This window comes from Hyperolius riggenbachi, chromosome 6, assembly GCF_040937935.1.
Source record: "Hyperolius riggenbachi isolate aHypRig1 chromosome 6, aHypRig1.pri, whole genome shotgun sequence".
Classification (NCBI taxonomy): domain Eukaryota; kingdom Metazoa; phylum Chordata; class Amphibia; order Anura; family Hyperoliidae; genus Hyperolius; species Hyperolius riggenbachi.
The window spans coordinates 247,699,836-247,720,050 of record NC_090651.1 but is presented as its reverse complement, the minus strand read 5'-3'; the positions used below and the strand labels follow the sequence as shown (position 1 = coordinate 247,720,050).

General features: G+C 42.8%; 1 protein-coding gene across 3 annotated transcripts in view; it reads right to left on the bottom strand.

The window, feature by feature from the left end:
- The window catches only part of PRKCZ (protein kinase C zeta), a 368,822-nt gene that overhangs the window by 6,670 nt on the left and 341,937 nt on the right, over positions 1 to 20,215 (bottom strand). The gene's annotated exons all lie outside the window — the stretch shown is intronic.

The following is a 20,215-nucleotide window of genomic DNA, read 5'->3' as shown; positions in this document are numbered from 1 at the left end:
GGCAGAGGATTAGCAGACCAGCCAGGCAACTGGTATGGTTTAAAAGGATATAAATATGGCATTCTCCATATCCCTCGCACTACATTTGTCCTTTAAGTCAAGAATAAAACTACCGTAAGCGGATTTGCTGTAATTTATTTTCTGACTTGACAAAATATTTACATTCAGTTTTTTTTACGTCCCCACCTTGGAAATTTAAAGCACCAGTAGTAGTAAAAACCCAGTTGTGTGTTGAAAATAATTATTAAATACATTTTGTAAACATTACCTATATCTGTCTCCATATCAGCATTATATATTTCTTATCACTAAGTATGGTCAACAAGATGCTAATAATTCCAAAATTATTCAGATTTTATGCATAATGGAATCGGATTAGTCCATTCTAAGCCGCCTAAAATATTTCCCACATTAGAATTAGCAGGTAATATAATCCCAGGGAACATTCCTACTTGCCATCTATCACAGTGTAAATCTCCATTTTTATTGTGTTTCACAGGCTTTGGTTAGCCTTTCCTTTTACGCTATGTTTGAAGAGCTTTGCTTTGTATTCAATGGGTAGTTGTGAATCAATGAAAATTAAATACTTTACTTATGTTTACCCAATTTCAGCTGCTGTTCAATACAAACAATCTACAGAAGCCAGAATAATAGTAAATTAGAGAGGAAAACAGAATGATAACATCTGTAAGCTACCCTGCACTGGTCAGCAGGTTGAGGGGCAGCTGCCTTTGTTCATTGTCTATCTGAATTACAGGACTGGCGTAACTAAATAGAAAAAACTTTTCACAAAGTATAAGGCCTGGTTCACACTTGAAATTACGTGGCAAATGGATCCATGAAAAAAAGATCTGATTATCGTTCGATCGGATCAGTTTTCACTCCATTTCCGTTCAGCTGCTATATAGAACAGTCCGTTTCTTCAATAGACGGATATAAACGGATCCACGGTTTCCATCTGTTTGGTTCCGATGCATAAACGGACAGTTTTTTTATCTCTAATATAAACCCGGCCCAACTTTTTATATATACGGTACTTTATTTCTACCATGCAACTTGCTGTCTTGCCTGGTGTTCAGCTTTAAAATAAGTTTCTGCTTGTCAGTGGTCTGGCCTAGATACACAAGTCACATGACTTGAGTAGGTACGTGACTTCAGGACAGACCTGGCTCACAAAGCCATTTCCAGCGGCACAGTCTGAGCAGAGTAAATGTGCTCCTGGGCACTTGTTTTGTGGAAACCTCTGGAGACTCTCCTGACAAGCACTCTGCAAGGCATGAATTAACAAGTGCAGTTAACTAGAAGGTAAATAAGCTTCTGTGCAGCATGCTGTATAGGGAATCTGAATTCAGTCCCTAGAGGAGATGATAAGCAGGAAGAAACCAGCACATAATGTGCAGAAGATGCCCAGCCGAATACACTCTGCTGCCTGCGACTCCCATCTGTCATTATCAGGCACAAGATCATCACTGGGGAAGCCAGTTCTTAATTTAAACAAATCACTATTATTAAAGAACAAATAGGGAAAAAATGCCTACATTTCATATGGTATATAATGTAAAAATGCATACATTCATATGCAAGATTTTTTGGCTCATTTTACCTTTTTCACATTTAAATTCATCTTTTTAATGTAGTATAGATTCCCCCGAGGACCAGGACAGCGCAAACATTCCCTATTTAGTGCGGGGGCAGTTAAGGCTGGCTATTTTTACTGTAAAGTTAGGCATACATACAAAAATACACACAATACTTTATAATTCATTACATTCAATATAAACATTTATGATGAATATTACAATGGAAATAAGCCCAATCAGTGCCAGAAGGGGTGCTGGGGAGGAAGGCTACCCAATCAATGCCAGCAGGGGTGCTGGGGGAGGCATGCTACCCAATCAATGCCAGCAGGGGTGATGGGGAAGGAAGGCTACCCAATCAATGCCAGCAGGGGTGCTGGGGGAGGAAGGCTACCCAATCAGTGCCAGCAGGGGTGCTGGGGGAGGCATGCTACCCAATCAATGCCAGCAGGGGTGCTGGGGGAGGCATGCTACCCAATCAGTGCCAGCAGGGGTGATGGGGAAGGAAGGCTACCCAATCAATGCCAGCAGGGGTGCTGGGGGAGGAAGGCTACCCAATCAGTGCCAGCAGGGGTGCTGGGGGAGGCATGCTACCCAATCAGTGCCAGCAGGGATGCTGGGGGAGGAAGGCTACCCAATCAATGCCAGCAGGGGTGCTGGGGAAGGCATGCTACCCAATCAGTGCCAGCAGGGGTGCTGGGGAGGAAGGCTACCCAATCAGTGCCAGCAGGGGTGCTGGGGAGGAAGGCTACCCAATCAATGCCAGCAGGGGTGCTGGGGGAGGAAGGTTAGGGCAGTATGTGAGCAATAGCTTTGTACTGCATAGTACAAATATAGCAGCTGCAGCAGTGCAATCCATCTGCTGAAATCCTGTCAAAATATTCATATGGTAGCTATCCTTTTAGGCTCCAGGTGTTACTCGGAATCACAGACGTCGTATGCTCCCAATCTTTATTGCCTGAGGAAGCAGGTTCAAACCTGCGAAAACGCGTTGCAGTCCCTCTTTTTCTTGGAGTATGCCAATAAAATTTATATTTAATCGAATAGACAGTTTCAGTGTCTGCTTGTACGAGGTAAGTCCACCACTGCCTCGAAAGCTTTTTTTAAACGTTTTTATTACCTGCTTTTATCCTTTTGGCGCCTCTGTAATTTTTGCACGTACTCACCCCTGGTGGAGGGGGATACCCCTTTTCTCCTACCTACAGAGAGCGACTTCTTATTCCTGAGTGGGGACAGGATAATCTCCTCACCTGCCTTTACAGTGGTTGCCTTGGAGGTAACCCTGACTTGTGGGTAGAACTATCATACTCTTTCACTATCCTAATAATACAGTACATACTACACTATATTGGGCTCTCGGTTTCTCCCTTCTCTTCATTTTATATGGATTTATTTCTTTAACATACAGAATTAAATGTTTGCTACCAAAAGAAATCATTATTTGTTCTTGTGTTGGGTGAGATATATAAAAGCTATGACTGGAGAAAGTGACATACCACTAAATGCAAAACTTCCCAGAAGTGAGCGGTTTTGTGCTAGTGGCTGTGAAGAGGCCAATCAGCAATGCATATATTTGACACAGCCCACAAGTAGCTATTGTCTGTCACTTGAGTGTTACACAGAAAGATGAACTACAACATTACACCAGAAGAGTCCTAGGTGCTCCACCGAGTCCTACTTCCAGCTCCCGAGTCTCCTGAGACTCCTTGGTGATGTATAAAAGGCACTCAGTTTTTAGACAACAGATGCTTCCTGCAGTATGATGGCATCTCCTCCACATACACACACCAGTGTTTTTTTATTTCATATAACCTGGAAATTAGTTTTAACTTTTTTGTATTTGAATATTTTTTTCTATTATACCTCAACCCTGAGCTACCATATATTTATCCACAACTGTTTCTCTGACCTGTTTAACATACTCCTTGGTCTTCATGGTGCTTGCTTAGTGGTGCTGCAAACGTGGCAGGTTTTAGAGCAGGTCTGTTTATACAGGCAATGTGTGACACTGTACATAGGAGGAGCCTAAGCACTTATTTGATTTCTGAAGTTAGCTGGTAGTAAAATCGTTTTAGTGCTTGTGTGAAAGTATGTACTATCTGTAAAAAATGTCTAGGTAAGAATATTTTTATTTTTTTTTATTTATTTTACTTTCAGGCTAAATACATTATATTCCATATAGCACTCAAAACGTACAATGATGTGGAAACGATTGTAACCAACCTAGTTTGAAGATAAACATCATATACATTAGATGGTTGTTACTGGATCTAAATGTTTGTTCAGACAGTGAAACAATCTGTCACCTAACCTCTAAAGAGAATGCTCAACAATTCATTTTGATATGTTGGTAGATGGCCATGGTTTCCACTGCAGCAGGCAGCCTCTTTATCCCTCTTAAGAAAAACAATGTGCTCATTTAAAGAGAACCAGAAAGATATGGAGGCTGCCATATTTATTTCCTTGTAAACAATGCCAGTTGCCTGGCAGCCCTGTTGATCTTCTGGCAAATGTAGTGTCAGAGTCAAAACTCTGCAGCAAGCATATGGCTAACCCAGTAAAACCAGTCAACTGAGACAGAGTACCTGATCTGCTGCATGCTTGTTCGGGGTCTATAGCTACAATTATTAGAGGCACAGGATCAGGAGGACTGCCAAGCAACTGGTATTGTTTAAAAGGAAATAAAAATGGCAGCTTCCATATCCCTCTCACCTCAGGTTCCTATGTCGGTACAGCTATTATAAAACAGACAGACAATTTTTGTGCAGCTTAATAAAATCTAGTGTGTATTCGGGCTACAGAGCACTGGGAAGGGTGAACTGATTGACGTTGCTGTATTGTGGGTGCTGCTGTTTGCCATACTCAGAAGACACAGCGAACCCAACGTATTGTGTCTAATAATAAGAAAGCAAGAATGGTATCACTTAAAACATTAAAATAAAGCCATAAGCCAACGCAGACATACTGTGAGCCCTTCCCCTTTGTGGAATCTCTTAAGATGTGCTGTTCCATAGGATCTGGCAAGCATGCCATACAACATGCAGATGCAGGCAGTGTCTGGGCTTGTAAGGTTCTTTTACCCTTCAGGACAGACTGTCTGTATTCCCATCAGATTTGACTGGCTTCTTTAATGCTTTCTAATGAAAATGTACTAAGCAAAGAACATACAATAAAGGCTTTAATAAACAAGAATATTACAAAAATTTATCATGAGAAACCAAATCTGTTCATAAGACCCCAGGCTCAGTCCTTATTGCTGTGTGCACAGCTCTGACCCCAGAGGGTCAATATCATAACACAATATTGTGCACGTTGGCCACAAGTAAGAGCAGTAAGTGTGTTAATGTCCAGGGTGTGAGGATTTCAATAACTCATTGCTTGGTCTCGCATTCGTTTTTTTTTTAGATGTATGTAACCGTGTTGTTGGGCATATTATAGGAAGTTAGGCAAGGGGAGGGACTTAACCTTAAAGGTAATAGATAGGGTTAGGTGGACAATGAGGGACTAGCTCGAGAAACAGCATCCAGTAGTTATGAAATGTAATGAAGGAATTGCACCAATATACTACTAGGCATGAGAGGCAAGTACTTTGGTCTTTATGTAAAATAAATGCATTACGAGAGGGTCAACATTCAACCTAACATTTGTCTATAGTTCTGTGTTTATAAGGCTTCACTTGAGAGGAGATAGTTGGGCAGCTTATAGGAGCACATGGAGGATCTCACCATTGTAGTGTGGCACATTCACCCACCAGAGGGCAAGCTGGAGTTGGGGAGGCTGTGACACCGAATTAGAGAACAGTGGGGTCACCCACCTACATATGCAATGCAACAGGTATGTGCAAATCACAAGAGGCGCTGAACAGCATTACAAATGCTTGAGATGGGATGAACCCTACATTTCCTCAAATCCTAAAAGATTCTCAAAGCCTTGGAATCTCAAACCAGATCAATCCTGTACATAAGAGTTGTGTGATCCGTGAAAAAATAACTTAGAATACACTATTTTAAGTCTAACTACTATTATTACATGGATCAGACAATACTTTTGTACAGGCGTGATTAGATTTAAAAAAAATTGAGAAAATAAGAGTATTTTTTGGGATTCAGATTCGAGGAAAATTGAGATTTGGCCCGTTCATAACAAATACTATGACAGGTAATATTGCTCATATACATGTATTTCTGGTACTTATCTTAAAGTGAACCAGAGACGACGCACCCTCATGTATTTTACCATATATATCAGTGGGAACATTAGAGAAAACACCTACCCTGCTCTCTGTTTCATTCTTCACTGCTCAGCCTGCTTATCATCAGCCCTGATAAAATCCCTGACTGAGCATTCAGTCTGGCTTTGCTGAGGAATAGCTGAGTCATAGCAGAGCCAGAAGGGGGCAGGCTTGGGTTTGACATCAGAGAAGACAGACTCAGCTATAATGATTCCTGAGCAAAGCCAGACTGAATGCTCAGTCGGGGATTTTATGAGGGCTGATAACAGGCAGCCTGAGCAGTGAAGAATGAAACAGAGCAGGGTAGGTGTTTTCTATAATGTTCCCACTGATATATATGGAAAAATACATGAGGGTGCTTCGTCGCTGGTTCACTTTAAGTCCAACTCAAGTTAAAATGAGTAAACTGGAATGTTTGTAAAGGAATCTTTGCCACCACTTAAAATACACATAGATCCAAAAGCAAAACAAGAATGCTGCAGAAATGATTTCTGACTGACATCTGGACATTTCTGCCCTTTGGAGCTTCTCATCAAAGATATGCTATGATTAAACTCGATGGACGTATGTCTTTTTTCAACCCAATTAACTATGTATGCAACTACTGTATACAGTATATAGACAGATACTGGTAAAATTGAGCGGACATGTAAAAACTGGGTGCTGCCCATTACATATATAGTGTGGCAGTTCCAGAGGAAATTGCACAATTGCTGAACAAGGTTTTAGTTCACAACTATTTCCTGCCAATTTGCCTAATAAATGGCTTAAACGAAAGGAGAAGGCTGTGCTGGAAAACATAATGATTAAAAGAATACCAATCTATGTAATTGTCCATGCAGGTCACCAGCTGAGATCTCAGCAGAACAGAACTGGAAGTCACAAATTGCATTAAAAGGCTCATAGACACCACTATGGATTAAGAGGTCATTACAGATCTGGCTGGGTTTATGAATGGTTAATAAAATCGTGCTTCATCCATCCATTTGACTGGCAATACATCTCTACACATTGCATGTCTGAAAATGGCACCTGGATTTCTGACAAATGAGGAGCCCTTTACTTGCCATGTTGGAAGCTATGCTGGACTGGAAACACTAATGGCAGCTTGTTTTACAAGTTGCTGCATATGTACAAATGAGGGGCACAGTCTTCAGCTGTTAAACCCAACGCCATACTTTTATAGTTTTGAAACTGCATTAGTTGCATAGACATAAGGAACCTCTTAGTTAATACAGCTGTATGTACAGCCTTGGGAGTTGGAATCACCTTGCACTCCACCGTACAATATAGGGGTCAATGAAACTAGAAGTGAGGAGAAAAAACATATACATTTGGATAGGCAAAAGTACAAACTTTGCACAGGTTTAAACTCCAGTTTACACAGAACATAAGAAAAGGCTGGGGTTGGGAGATAAACCGGGAGGCTCAATCAAATGTCAACTTCCAGCACCATAGTTCAAGTTCTTTTCAGCCCATTACTAGGCAGTCTGTAGTATAATACATAGGCCTTGCTTCATAGAGCATTACCGCATTGGGTAATGCAGAAAACAGCTGACTTTACCCAGCATTTAGGAAAATGTCAATTCAGTGGGCAGTTAACACATGAAAAGCTGAAATTACCAAGCAGCAAGGTAAATTACTGACTTGTGCAGCAAATACCTCAACACGTCAGTGAGGGCCCGTTTACACTAGCCACCTCGCGTTGCTGAGAGATGCACGGTGGCACTGAATCCCAGAAGCCGTGCCCTAAATGTCAATTCATAAAGACTACAACATGCGGTAAAGTCCAGAAATATTACCGGCACCTCTGGTGTGGCGTAAATAGTGCGGAGACCTTTCAAGACTGTGGGAAGCCAGCTGTGACTCGCAGAAGCAGAGAGCTATGACTGACAGGAGCAGAGCCAATAGAAACAGCCCGTCTCCTGCAAGTCCCACTGATGGATGCCGATAGGTTGCGAAGGCTTCTCGGGTAGATCAAGCTTTTCTACCCCCCCAGGCAGCAAGCAGAGAGAATGGAAAAAAATAAGTTTCCCCTGGAGCCCTTTTTGTTCCATTCTCTCTGCTCGCTGCCTGGGGGGAAGAAAGCTTGTTCCACCCGAGAAGCCTTGTTAGGAGCTCAAAGTTAACATTTGTGCATAGTACTCCAGAGTGAGACAATTCTGCCACATACGTCCTCTAGTCTAGTGTGCAGTTTCCACAGATGTTTCAGTGCAGTGACCATGACTGAGCTATTACTCCAGCAGGTGTCCCAGGGATGGGCATAACCCTGTGCACATGCTGTCAGGCTCATCTCTAGACTCATGACGAGGAGACAGGAAAATTAAACACTTCTGCAGACTATGGTGTCTAACAGCAGTGTGCTAAGATAATTATGGCAATGTGTACGTTTTGCATCAGATAGAAAACATTCAGGTGCACATGACCTGGCATGTCTCACCGGGTCTGCTAGACAGAAATATTTACAGCTTAGATGTTGATTGTAACCCAGAATGTCAGTTATGGATGACCTTGTCACTCTGCATACTCTGCTCCCTCTTGCTTGTTTAACACATTTGACACAAGCTCAAGTAATTCAGTGAAGAGGGGACAATAAACCCACCACACCATCCCCCCATACAATGTATATGTGGTATGAAGGGGAGATGGAGTTTGTGTTTATAGGGACAACATATATGCAGATTATTAGCAGAGAAGTTTGTTAGGAAATCCCCACAGGCATGAGATGACCTGTAAAATGGCTGGCTTGGGAAAGACTTCACATCAGAGTTCCTCTGCTGATGCCACTGGCAGATCACTGTAAAATAGGGATGGGGAGAATTTGCGGAGGCCAGCAGTCTCTGCTATGGTTTACCAACGAAATGGACTATTTATGCTCAGCATTCTTCCTCCTGTAGTTTAAACAGGTCATTCAACCACACACTCCTGTTTGAGGAGCCATCAAGAGACACCTTGTCTTGAAGGATACACAACACCCAATAAAAAAACTTAAGCTTTATTTACCTGGGGCTTCATCCAGCCCCTAGAAGTATCTGTCTCTCTCGCTGCTGCTCAAATGTCACTCAGTCTTCTGCTGTCCCCTTCGTAGTGGCTGGGACGGTGGCTTCTGCGCATGTACGCTGCTTGCACTCCCATGGCCGAGTTAGTTCTGCACAGGCAGTGTGCTACTGGGCAGAACACACCCGGCCATGACTCAGCCGACGGCCACTACGGAGAGGACAGCATAAGACAGTGACCTCAGAGCTACGGCGCGAGACACAGAGACTTCTAAGTGCTGGAATAAGCCCCAGGTAAGTAAAGCTTTTTACTTAGGTCTCATGCATCCTTTAAAGCAGTTGGGACTATTCGACAGCTATCATATGTCTATGCAGGGGTGGATGTCGGCCTGTGCAGCTGCTTAGGGGCCCCATGTCCTCTGCAGCTGCATTCCAGCCAGGCACAGATTATACTCTAGGTTTGTGTATGTGCACCTAGCCCGTTAAAAAGCTTTCTCTTATTCCCAGTGTCACTCTCCTCCATGTAGCCATCTTTCCCGGTGTCATTTTCCCCAATTGGTGTCTCTCATTATCAATATGTACTTTGTGAAGTGCAGATGTCAGCACTATATACCGTAAATAGTCAATAATATGGTAAAGACAGACGGAGTATGGTTGGGAAAGTTCCTGTGAAGATAAGTCATGACTTTACTCTAATCTAAAAAAAAAACAAAGTTATCACATACAAGTAGTCCTTGATTTACGAACAACCCTCCGATACGAATGGCATGGGTTCTGTTTCCATGGGAACAAGTCAAATTGGACTTGTAGTTTTTGAGAAAATCGATGTAAACAAATTCTAAGAAAAAATGGCTTTTAAACTTGTATAAGCAGGTACAGAGGGCAGATGTGGCACTGGAGGCACAGAGGAGGTACAGGGGACAGAGATGGCACAATGTTCTGACTTATGAACAAATTAAAAAAAAAATCTGGTTTACAGCTTAGTTATATATGCCAGTACCTGTTATCTATAGGTTATCAATTATATGTAGTTTAGCTGGTTCAAGGGATGAAACAAGACTGGGGCTTACAGTTCGTGAAAGAGAGGTTTATAATGCCAGTTTGCATGTAAAGTTAATGCTAAATATAGGGATACTGGAAAATGCAACCTGTTACAAATTGCATATAGTTTGCATTAAATTTGCATGCATGCTGGAATGATCACTTCAGTGACCACCTCTACTGCTACTACGCAGCCCAATCGAGTACAGAAGTGACACGTTTACATTTCACTTCAAGAACTCACACTTCATGGTTTCAATCATCATAGACAGCATTGCAATTAGAGCCTCATCAATGCAGTTTATATGGCTTGATATTCGATGCCCAAGTCAAATGACCACATTTAGGGACAGCTGGCATCTATATAAGGCCTCAGCCTATCACAGCCTGCTGCCTTGCTTATACACAGCAACTACAAAACACAGCATGCACAGATCCAGCAAGGAATCCTTTTCTCTCATAAAAGAATGGTTTGAAATGCAGAGTAGAGTCTATTCGTTTGCAAATACAAAGACGCCCAGGAAGACATCAGTGTAATGTGCTCCTACTTACCTCAAGCTGCAGTGTTGCCAGAACACTCAATACTTTATTAATAGTTAAACACAATCAATGTGTTTGAAGGTAAGGCTGGGCCTTTGCTTTCCCATGAACTAGAAGCTGCTGGGAGCTGACCGTGCTTACCCTCTCCCTATCACACGCACCAGCCAGGGAGCCATCCATCAATGCACGCTGCATTTTTAAAAGACTTTGAAACACTGGCAAAAACAGACACTTGAGAAAAGCACTACTGGGCTTATCCTCTCTATCCGCTTTGCATAGACTGAAATAAGCCTGTTATGAGAGTAAATAATGAGAGCCTGAGTGGTGCATTATTATTTCAGTAGATCAGAGGAGCATACACTGGGGGGAGCAGGCTAGCTATGAATGAAGCCAGCAGCGCAGAGCACATTGCCCCCCACAGGCACCACAGAGCTGTGAGCAGCAGACAATCCACGCTGATCTCCCACTGGAGGCAAATCAGTCAGCCAGGCACTGCAGTGGAAATGATCTCAGTCCAGCCGGGTATCCTTGCTCACAAATACCAGCAAAACAAATAGATGTGTAATGAGATGTCTGTTTCCTAGCAGTAATCTTGGCACTTACTGGTTTACAGGAAAGAAAGAGCCTGTTACACTAGGGAGGCTGAAACTGTGCTTAACTCATTGGATGCTGGAGTAGTCTGCAGTGCGCAGAACATTGGCTGTACACACATTTACACACAAGTGTCCATGGTCTGCTGTTGTAATTAATGACAATCAGAACTTCATATTAGATGATCTGCCAGAATGTAGGCAATATGATAGTTGGGTGGGGAAAGAAAGTGACTGACAGCAACCAGTAACAACGTTCAAGCTCAGTGATTTGCAAAGGGTTTCACTGGACAGTTCCGCCACAATTCACCGCCAGACTTGATACCAGTATATCGATGTTTCAGGTTCTATCCCGCCCCATCTAGGAAGTTCTGATAGGCGCACAATTCTTGCTTGGTCTCCGCAGCTCCGGAGAGTCCCTTCTCCAACCTTCTGAGCAAGCTGCAACAGCCTATCAGTGGAAGTGCCCCATTTAAGACTTCGTTACCTTGATAGGCGTGCAAATCTAAATGCATTGTGTGCATTATTTTACAGCCTGGTCAGTTTTCACAGTAAACACACATTTCTGTGCACGTTATCCAGAAACATGAAGTAAACAGCACAAGAGGAAAATGGAATCCATTACTAAAGAAATATGTGAACCTGTTCCTTGAAAACAAAGGTCAACTTGCTGCATTATAGTGCACTTTACATAGTGTGAACAAAACCTTAAAGTACTGGCAGCATTGTCTCCTTTATTCCAATTGTATGGCTGCTCTTTTGATTTGGGAATCTAGTAAAAATAGATGTGCTGTGTGTGCTGGGAAACGATTCCTCTCAGAATTGATACCGATCAGAGAGGCATGGTGGCAATCTAGAAGTGAACTGTCAGCGTAAGTATCCACATGTAGAGCAGTCAAAATGAATCACACAATAAATCCTGCTCAAACCAATAAAGGACCTTTATTCCCAGCCTCATGTTCCATCCTTGTGGCACCAGATGTGTGTGTGACGGTAACCGTGGACACATGGGGGTATGTGTCCACGGTTACCGTCACACATCTGGTGCCACAAGGAGGTGATTGTAAAGAAGGCTGGGAGCGAAATAGGTGAGAATTTACACTGCACACAGGCAACGGGGGAAACAATACACTTGGGAGGACAGTGGCCAGGTGTCAGTCCTTGCGATATCGCACCCAGTTACGCACCAAATCAACCACATCGGACTAAGATTTTTCAGCATGTCCAATTTATAGCTAGCATTTGCATCATTTAGGGCCCGAAATCTATCAAATCATCAATGGGGCGGACATGTTGCCTAACAGATTTTCCTCTGATAAAATAAAATGATTGAATTGGATGAACGATTGGGCCCAATAATTGCTAGATGTATGGCAACCTTTACCATTTTAACATTATTTTTGGCTGCCCTGCACATGAAGACTAAAACTACATACACATGATAGACTGAACTTGGCAGAGGAGGCCGATAACACAGAGAAGCTCTGCCACTGAGAGCCAACACAGGGCTAGGAAACCTTGTTCAGATGTAAGCTCATATTTCTAGGTCTCTGGAGTCTCCAATGGTGAGAGCCCTCTGTGAGTACAAAGTAAGCACATCTTCTGAGGCCAGTATAAGCGCATTTAGGCCTTGTTCGCATTATAAATCGCCAGTGCTATCGCAAGCACTGATGTGTAGCAATGTTTTTGTCACTTCCGGACGTCAGTCAGGACGTGAACTCTTTGCACGGAAATGAATACAATGTATTTATTGATAGCGCTTGGGAAATCGCTTTTTCAAGCGCTTAGAGATTTCCCTATCCTTTCTATTGAATCGCAAACGCTCAGAAAATGACTGGAAGGTGATTTTTAAAATTGCCAGCGCTAAACCCCCTTCGAAATCGCCCCTAAACTAAACAAGCCCTCAATGGAGTTTTAAAATCACATAGGTGCTAAAGGAAAGTTGGGACTGCCTCGCAGTGGGTGGATACACTAAGGCAGGTGAAATCTATAGCAGGCAAGAAATGGATGACCTATCCCTCCAGAATCCACATACAACTGCAATAGAACACTATGGAAGTAATAACCCTTTAAGGAAATCTGGGCTTTGGCTGGTTGTGATAGCCCATTGTTCAGTACCATCGTCCACATTACACTGTAAATTGAGACTGTGTGGGTTAAGCCAGCTAGCAGTCACAAGTCCGGAAGGTCAGGCATGTGTGGAACACGACCTGGAAACCCTTGAGCAGGTTGCAGCTTAGCGACATCTGCAGAAATGACACTGAACACATTACATTGGCTGGCTGCAATTCAATATTTAAAAATAAAAATTGGATATACAAACAGAAGCACAAGCTTGCAAGATAACCTGAGGCTTAAGAGCTTAGTAAACATCCAGGCCCCTCGGTGTACGCTGCATATCCTGCTACTTTAACTGGCAATTATTGCAGAACACAAACATTTTCTCCGTGAAGAGCTGGGAACCGCTGCAGCAACAATGGATTCCTGGAAAATGTTATCAGAGAGGGTGTGATGAAAGGTATTGCTAGCTGTTGATTGGACTTTCCTGCCACTCCTGCCCAGTTCATTGGAAACTACTGTGCAAGCTGACGTTGTTTACTATTGTGCACTGTATCAGCACTGGGCTCTCCTCCCAAAGTCTTGAATAATCATCTCATTGCTGCTGAACGTACATATGTATTATTTCCCTAGCATTCAGCGTATACAGTGCCTGCTGTATGTAGTGCTCTAAAAACCACTAGAGACCTGCTGTGAGTGGAACCTTAGAACCTTACTGAATCCACAATCTTCTTTTTTGGTGGAGGATTTGGAAACTGTATGGAAGGGTTGCAACCCATTAAAGCCTATTTCCAGGCATGCATTAGTTTTATTATTATTACAGCTGATACAAATCCTGCATTAAATCTGCAGTGTGCCTACTTCCTGCTTTCATGGAAGCAGACCTATTGTTGATATCCTATGCTTTCAAATGAGCTTATCTGCCATGGCAGTCAGCTGGCACAGGGGAGAGATCAAATTACACTTTGTGATTAGACACATATGAGGGGGAATTAGGCTAAATGCTGTAAATACATACAGGGTGCATTTCTCTGTGTTCTCCTTCTGTCCTGTTTAAGAGGTCATCTGTATACTGGATGTCACATCAAGTGTCCCATGTACAGCCTTGGCAGCGTGACATACAGGTCATTTTCTGCCTGGGTAGAGCAACTATTGGCCTATTACAGTGCATGATTAAAATAGGCTATTACAGTGCATCATTTTCTGTTCTCTTGCAGATAAACTACTAGATTATTCTCCAGATTACTAATTACTGCAGATATATACTAGCTAGTGAGCATGGATGATTTAGAAATTATTTTCTAAACTACAAAGACATTTTCCACAGTTTGAACACACTGCTTGATAATTGATGCACTGCTGCCACCTGCTGCATGTACTGTGGAATTGCACTTTATAGTTGCGCTCTGCAGAGCTGTGATGGCAGCTTTAATCATAAGGAACCATGTTGTGAGGTCTCAGGTTGTGTTAAGTGATTTCAATCAGCCTTCTCTTACTTTCATGTGGAAGGAGGCAAACCGGTAAATTATAGCAAAGAAATCTTTGATTAAGGTGTTCTGACTCACGATGGGCTAACAGGAGCATTTCTCTTCATGAGCTGCTTAAAGGGACCCTGCGTAGAGGTACAAAATGAAAATATGAACTTACCTGGGGCTTCCTCCAGCTCCCTGTAGCCCGTGAGGTCCATCCCCGTCCTCTGGGTTCCCTCTGACAGCTCTGTTCGGTGCTCGGCCCGAGGTCGTACACATGCACTGCCCATCTGCACACCCAACTCGATCATTCGCCCATCGCCATAAGCTGCGTACCTAACAGGGCCGCCAGCAAGGCCATGGAGGGGATCCAGAGGGCGCAGATGGACCTCCTGGGCTATGGGAGGGTTGGAGGAAGCCCCAGGTAAGTTCGGACTTCCTTTTTATACCTCTGCTCAGGGTCCCTTTAAACCCAATTTTAGGGTCCTTTTTCTGCAGCTTTAGATAGTTTAGAAAGAGGTTAGAAAACCATAGGAGTTGTGGCTGTGTATTGCTGTCCATGAGGTTTTTCTGGGATCCCTAAAGTTAGCCATACATCTAGCGATGTATGAGCAGATTCCACCAAGAGAAAAATCTCTCTCTTATCGAATCTGATAAGAGAGTATTGTTGAAACATCAGCACTCCCACTTGCAATAGTACAGGAAAAATGTAATTCTGCACAACCAAAGAGGAAAGAACCTGTACATAAACACTGCACCTCCAATTAGCTATACAAAGATATAAGCTTTTATCGAACAATAGAAAGATCCATTTCATAAAAACATCTAAGATGTAAAAACCACTAGAAAAAACCTATATAGACACATGATAATGCCATAAATAATGACCTCACCTCTGATCTATGAGAAATACCCTGCACTGCAAAAGGCTCAAACTGAGGTTCAAAAAATGAACCCCAAGTTTGAGCAAACGACCCGGGTCGGACTAAAGTGATTAATGCCTGTAAATAACCAGTGTTAGTGCTCAAGAAACTGTGAACACCCAATAGGGAGTAAATTGATATGCTCAAGAACAGATCATATATGAAATTAGAGAAGTGACAAATAAGGCATGATAAGCAGGCACACAGTAACTGGTGAGAGGTAAGGATAATAGCATACTATACCAGCCCAGGGTCACAACGGTAAACAAGTGTGGCAGTGATAGTTGCAGGCAGAGGGAGGCACAGGAACGCTCCACGCGTGGCGTGGACCACGCGACCACTTCGTCAAATCACACTGCAATTCAGTGCTATCTATGAGTGGCAGTAGCCACCTGCACTGCCTGCAGCGCTAGATGGAAACAAGGCCTAACAAACGAAAATCTTTTGAGAAATTATACTTAACTACATCTAAGGCAGCTTTTCACACTTGCCTGTTTTTGTATGGGTTTTTTTGCACAGGAAAACTGAGAAGCCATTTTAATCAATGGGCTAGTTCACACTTGAAAGTGTTTTTCGCATGCAGAAGAAAAACTAACAGCAGTGCAGCACTGTGTGCATTTTTGTCTCTAAATTACATTAGTTTCTGTGAAAAACACATGCATTTTCCCACGTACAGATACACATCGAGTGCAGAAAAGGCAAGCAGAAAAAAAAAAAAAAAAACACATGCAGAAAACTTACAGACCAGTGTAATTTCTGCGTTAACCTTAAAGGGACACATAAGCCAGGAATAAAAAATCAGTTATACTTTCCTGGGGCTTATACCAGCCCCCTCCAGCCATCCCGTGCCCTCGCAGTAACTCACGGAGCCTCCATTCCCCCGACAGGCCTGGCCACCAGTATTTTTCTTTTCGTTACTGTACGCAATAGCGTCCTGCGCAGGACACTATTGAGGAGGGGAACATGAAGAAGGACTCGCGTAGCCAGGCCGGCGCAGGTGCAGAAAGCCCGCTGACTCCCTGTCAGCTAAAACGAAACTAGCTGGGGGCGGGGGACCGGATGCTCCGTGAGTGACTACGAGGTCACGGGACGACTGCAGGGGGCTCGTAGAAGCCCCAGGCAAGTAAAACTGATTTTTTTTATTCCTTAAGTGTCCCTTTAAGGCCCATAGCCTCTAGACAATTTTTCCAAATGTTTTGCGCGGTAAGCAATTTTTGTTTTTCAAGTTCTGGGCAACATGAGACCACAGTAGATGCAGAAACGTGGTATACACACCAAGCAACAATTAACTGCACGCTGGTAAACTAGCTGTTGGTGATGTAGACAGCCTTTTGGGAAGATTCTACATATTTGGTGGGCATTTCCTAGTCCATTAAGAAATACTGTTATTGCTATTGATATTAGGTCAATTATTTTCTTTTGGGGTATTAAAATTCAGCACAACAATGTCAAATCTAGAACTTATATTATAGGCCTCGGCCGTTATCACCAAATATTGTTGTTCAAAGGAAAAAAAAAAAAAACACCTATGTCCTCATTCAATTAACTTTTTCTCCTTATTTTCTCTTAGGAGATAATTTTTCATCTTTTTAAAATAACTTTTTAGCACTTTGAGTTACAGATTGCTTAGTAATCTCATGGTGAACCAGAACTCCTAGGACTGTGTAAGGGGCTGAAGGTGGCCACACACCATACAATTTTTAAAATATCTGTTCAATTTAAGAATTGCAATCAATTTTTCTTACTGATAGTAACATTTCAAAAATATGACTAATGTACCACACAACTAAGTTACATTTTTCCTCAATTATGATAAAAATGATTGGAAACTGAGAAAATTGCTAGAGTGTTTATATTAATAAATTAACAATCCAACACACACCATACAATCTTTAGTAGTAGAAATTGAAGAGAAATATCTGGCATTCCGGATCGATTTAAATCGAAAAAAACGGGAAATCCGATCGTATTTTTCAGTCTGTGAAATCGGATCATTTTATTGTATCGTGTGTGGCCAGCTTGAAAGAGACCAAAAGGCCCTTTTACTAAAATGCTATGCAAAACAGATGTGTGCCTTTTTAAAACAGAAGGCATTTGTGATTATTCAGATTGGAGTGAGCATGGGATGTCTCTCACAATGCATCACTGCTGAGAACCGTTCAAATTCAATGATGTGTCAGCTTGTTAATCTGTAAGGGCTCAAACCCACTAGCAGCCTTTTCTAAGCACTTGTGATTTGAAAAGCTCTTGCTAATGCAATGCTACGGGGGATTTTTATAAAATCACATCCGTTAAGTGGGATTACACCCATAGCATTACATTAGCAAGAGCTTTTTAAAATCACAAAGCGCTCAGAAAAGCGCTCCTAGTGGGTTCCAGGCCTGACTCTGGGTGTTTCAAGTCCTACCCCATAGAGACACACTAATCCATGCTATGCACTGATGAGGACCAACCAATCTGAAACAGTCTGTATGCATGTTGGATTATTGTGGCTCTGTACAGTTAAAAAGCAGACATCATTGCATTCCAGCAGATCAGGAGGTGTGGCTAGCTTACAGGGACAACAAAGAGGCAATTTGCATATTCAGCAGTAATGCATTCTGGGATACCTCAAATGCTCACTCTAAAATAGTAGAGTTCTGTGCTATGGAGGTATTTGTTGGCATCTGACGTATTTATCTATGCTGTGCATAAGAGCTGATGAATATATACAGTGGTTTGCAAAAGTATTCGTCCCCCTTTAAGTTTTCCACATTTTGTCATATTACTGCCACAAACATGAATCAATTTTATTGGAATTCCACGTGAAAGACCAATACAAAGTGGTGTACAAGTGAGAAGTGGAATGAAAATCATACATGATTCCAAACATTAAAAATAAATAAATAACTGCAAAGTGGGGTGTGCGTAATTATTCGGCCCCCTGAGTAAATACTTTGTAAAACCACCTTTTGCTGCAATTACAGCTGCCAGTCTTTTAGGGTATGTCTCTACCAGCTTTGCACATGTAGCGACTGAAATCCTTGCCCATTCTTCTTTGCAAAACAGCTCAGTCAGATTAGATGGACAGCGTTTGTGAACAGCAGTTTTCAGATCTTGCCACAGATTCTCGATTGGATTTAGATCTAGACTTTGACTGGGCCATTCTGACACATGGATATGTTTTGTTTTAAACCATTCCATTGTTGCCCTGGCTTTATTTTTAGGGTCGTTGTCCTGCTGGAAGGTGAACTCTGCCCCAGTCTCAAGTCTTTTGTAGACTCGAAGAGGTTTTCTTGCAAGATTGTCCTGTATTTGGCTCCATCCATCTTCCCATCAACTCTGACCAGCTTCCCTGTCCCTGCTGAAGAGAAGCACCCACAGAGCATGATGCTGCCACCACCAACCACCATATTTGACAGTGGGGATGGTGTGTTCAGAGTGATGTGCAGTGTTAGTTTTCCGCCACACAGCGTTTTGCATTTTGGCCAAAAAGTTCCATTTTGGTGTCATCTGACCAGAGCACCTTCTTCCAGATGTTTTCTGTGTCCCCCACATGGCTTGTGGCAAACTGCAAACAGGACTTCTTATGATTTTCTGTTAACAATGGCTTTCTTCTTGCCACTCTTCCATAAAGGCAAACTTTGTGCAGTGCACATCTAATAGTTGTCCTATGGACAGATTCCCCCACCTGACCTGTAGATCTCTGCAGCTCGTCCAGAGTCACCATGGGCCTCTTGACTGCATTTCTGATCAGCGCTCTCCTTGTCCGGCCTGTGAGTTTAGGTGGACGTCCTTCTCTTGGTAGTTTTACAGTTGTGCCATACTCCTTCCATTTATGAATGATCACTTGAACAGTGCTCCGTGGGATGTTCAAGGCTTTGGAAATCTTTTTGTAGCCTAAGCCTGCTTTAAATTTCTCAATTTTATCCCTGACCTGTCTGGTGTGTTCTTTGGACTTCATGGTGTTGTTGCTCCCAATATTCTCTTAGATAACCTCTGAGGCTGTCACAGAGCAGCTGTTTTTGTACGGACATTAGATTACACACAGGTACACTCTTTAGTCATTAGCACTCATCAGGCAACGTCTATGGGCAATTGACTGCACTCAGACCAAAGGGGGCTGAATAATTACGCACACGCCACTTTGCAGTTATTTATTTGTAAACAATGTTTGGAATCATGTATGATTTTCGTTCCACTTCTCACATGTACACCACTTTGTGTTGGTCTTTCACGTGGAATTCCAATAAAATTGATTCATGTTTGTGGCAGTAATATGACAAAATGTGGAAAACTTCAAGGGGGCCAAATACTTTTGCAAACCACTGTATGGTAAACAGCAAGGCTGGCTGAAAAACTAACCAGGAAGTGCAGCGATCATACTGCAATAGAAAATGTTATAGCAGGAGCCTCTGGAGTATTCACTGAATGGGAAGAGGTGGATCTGAACCCCAGCGTGATTGTTAACATGGCAACCGGGGAGTGACCTGAGCTCTCCAGAAGCCTATCGGAGGTGCATAAAGGAGACTAACTGCCCCCATCACTCATCCTGACAAAGCTCGCAGTGGGCTAGCGCAACGCGTCGATGGGGGGGGGGGGGGTCACGTCCCGTCCTGTGTACTGAGCACCTGACTCCATGCTGATCTCTGCTGGGAGGACCGCGTAAACGCTAAATCGCTGCTCCCCGCTGTTGCTTGCAGCGTAGTAGAGCTTAGAGAATGCAAGCAGCATCTTGGGCATCCAGCTGGAACAGAGAGCTGAGGAAAAACACTGTGCGCCCAGGGATTGGGGAGATACTGGACTGGCAG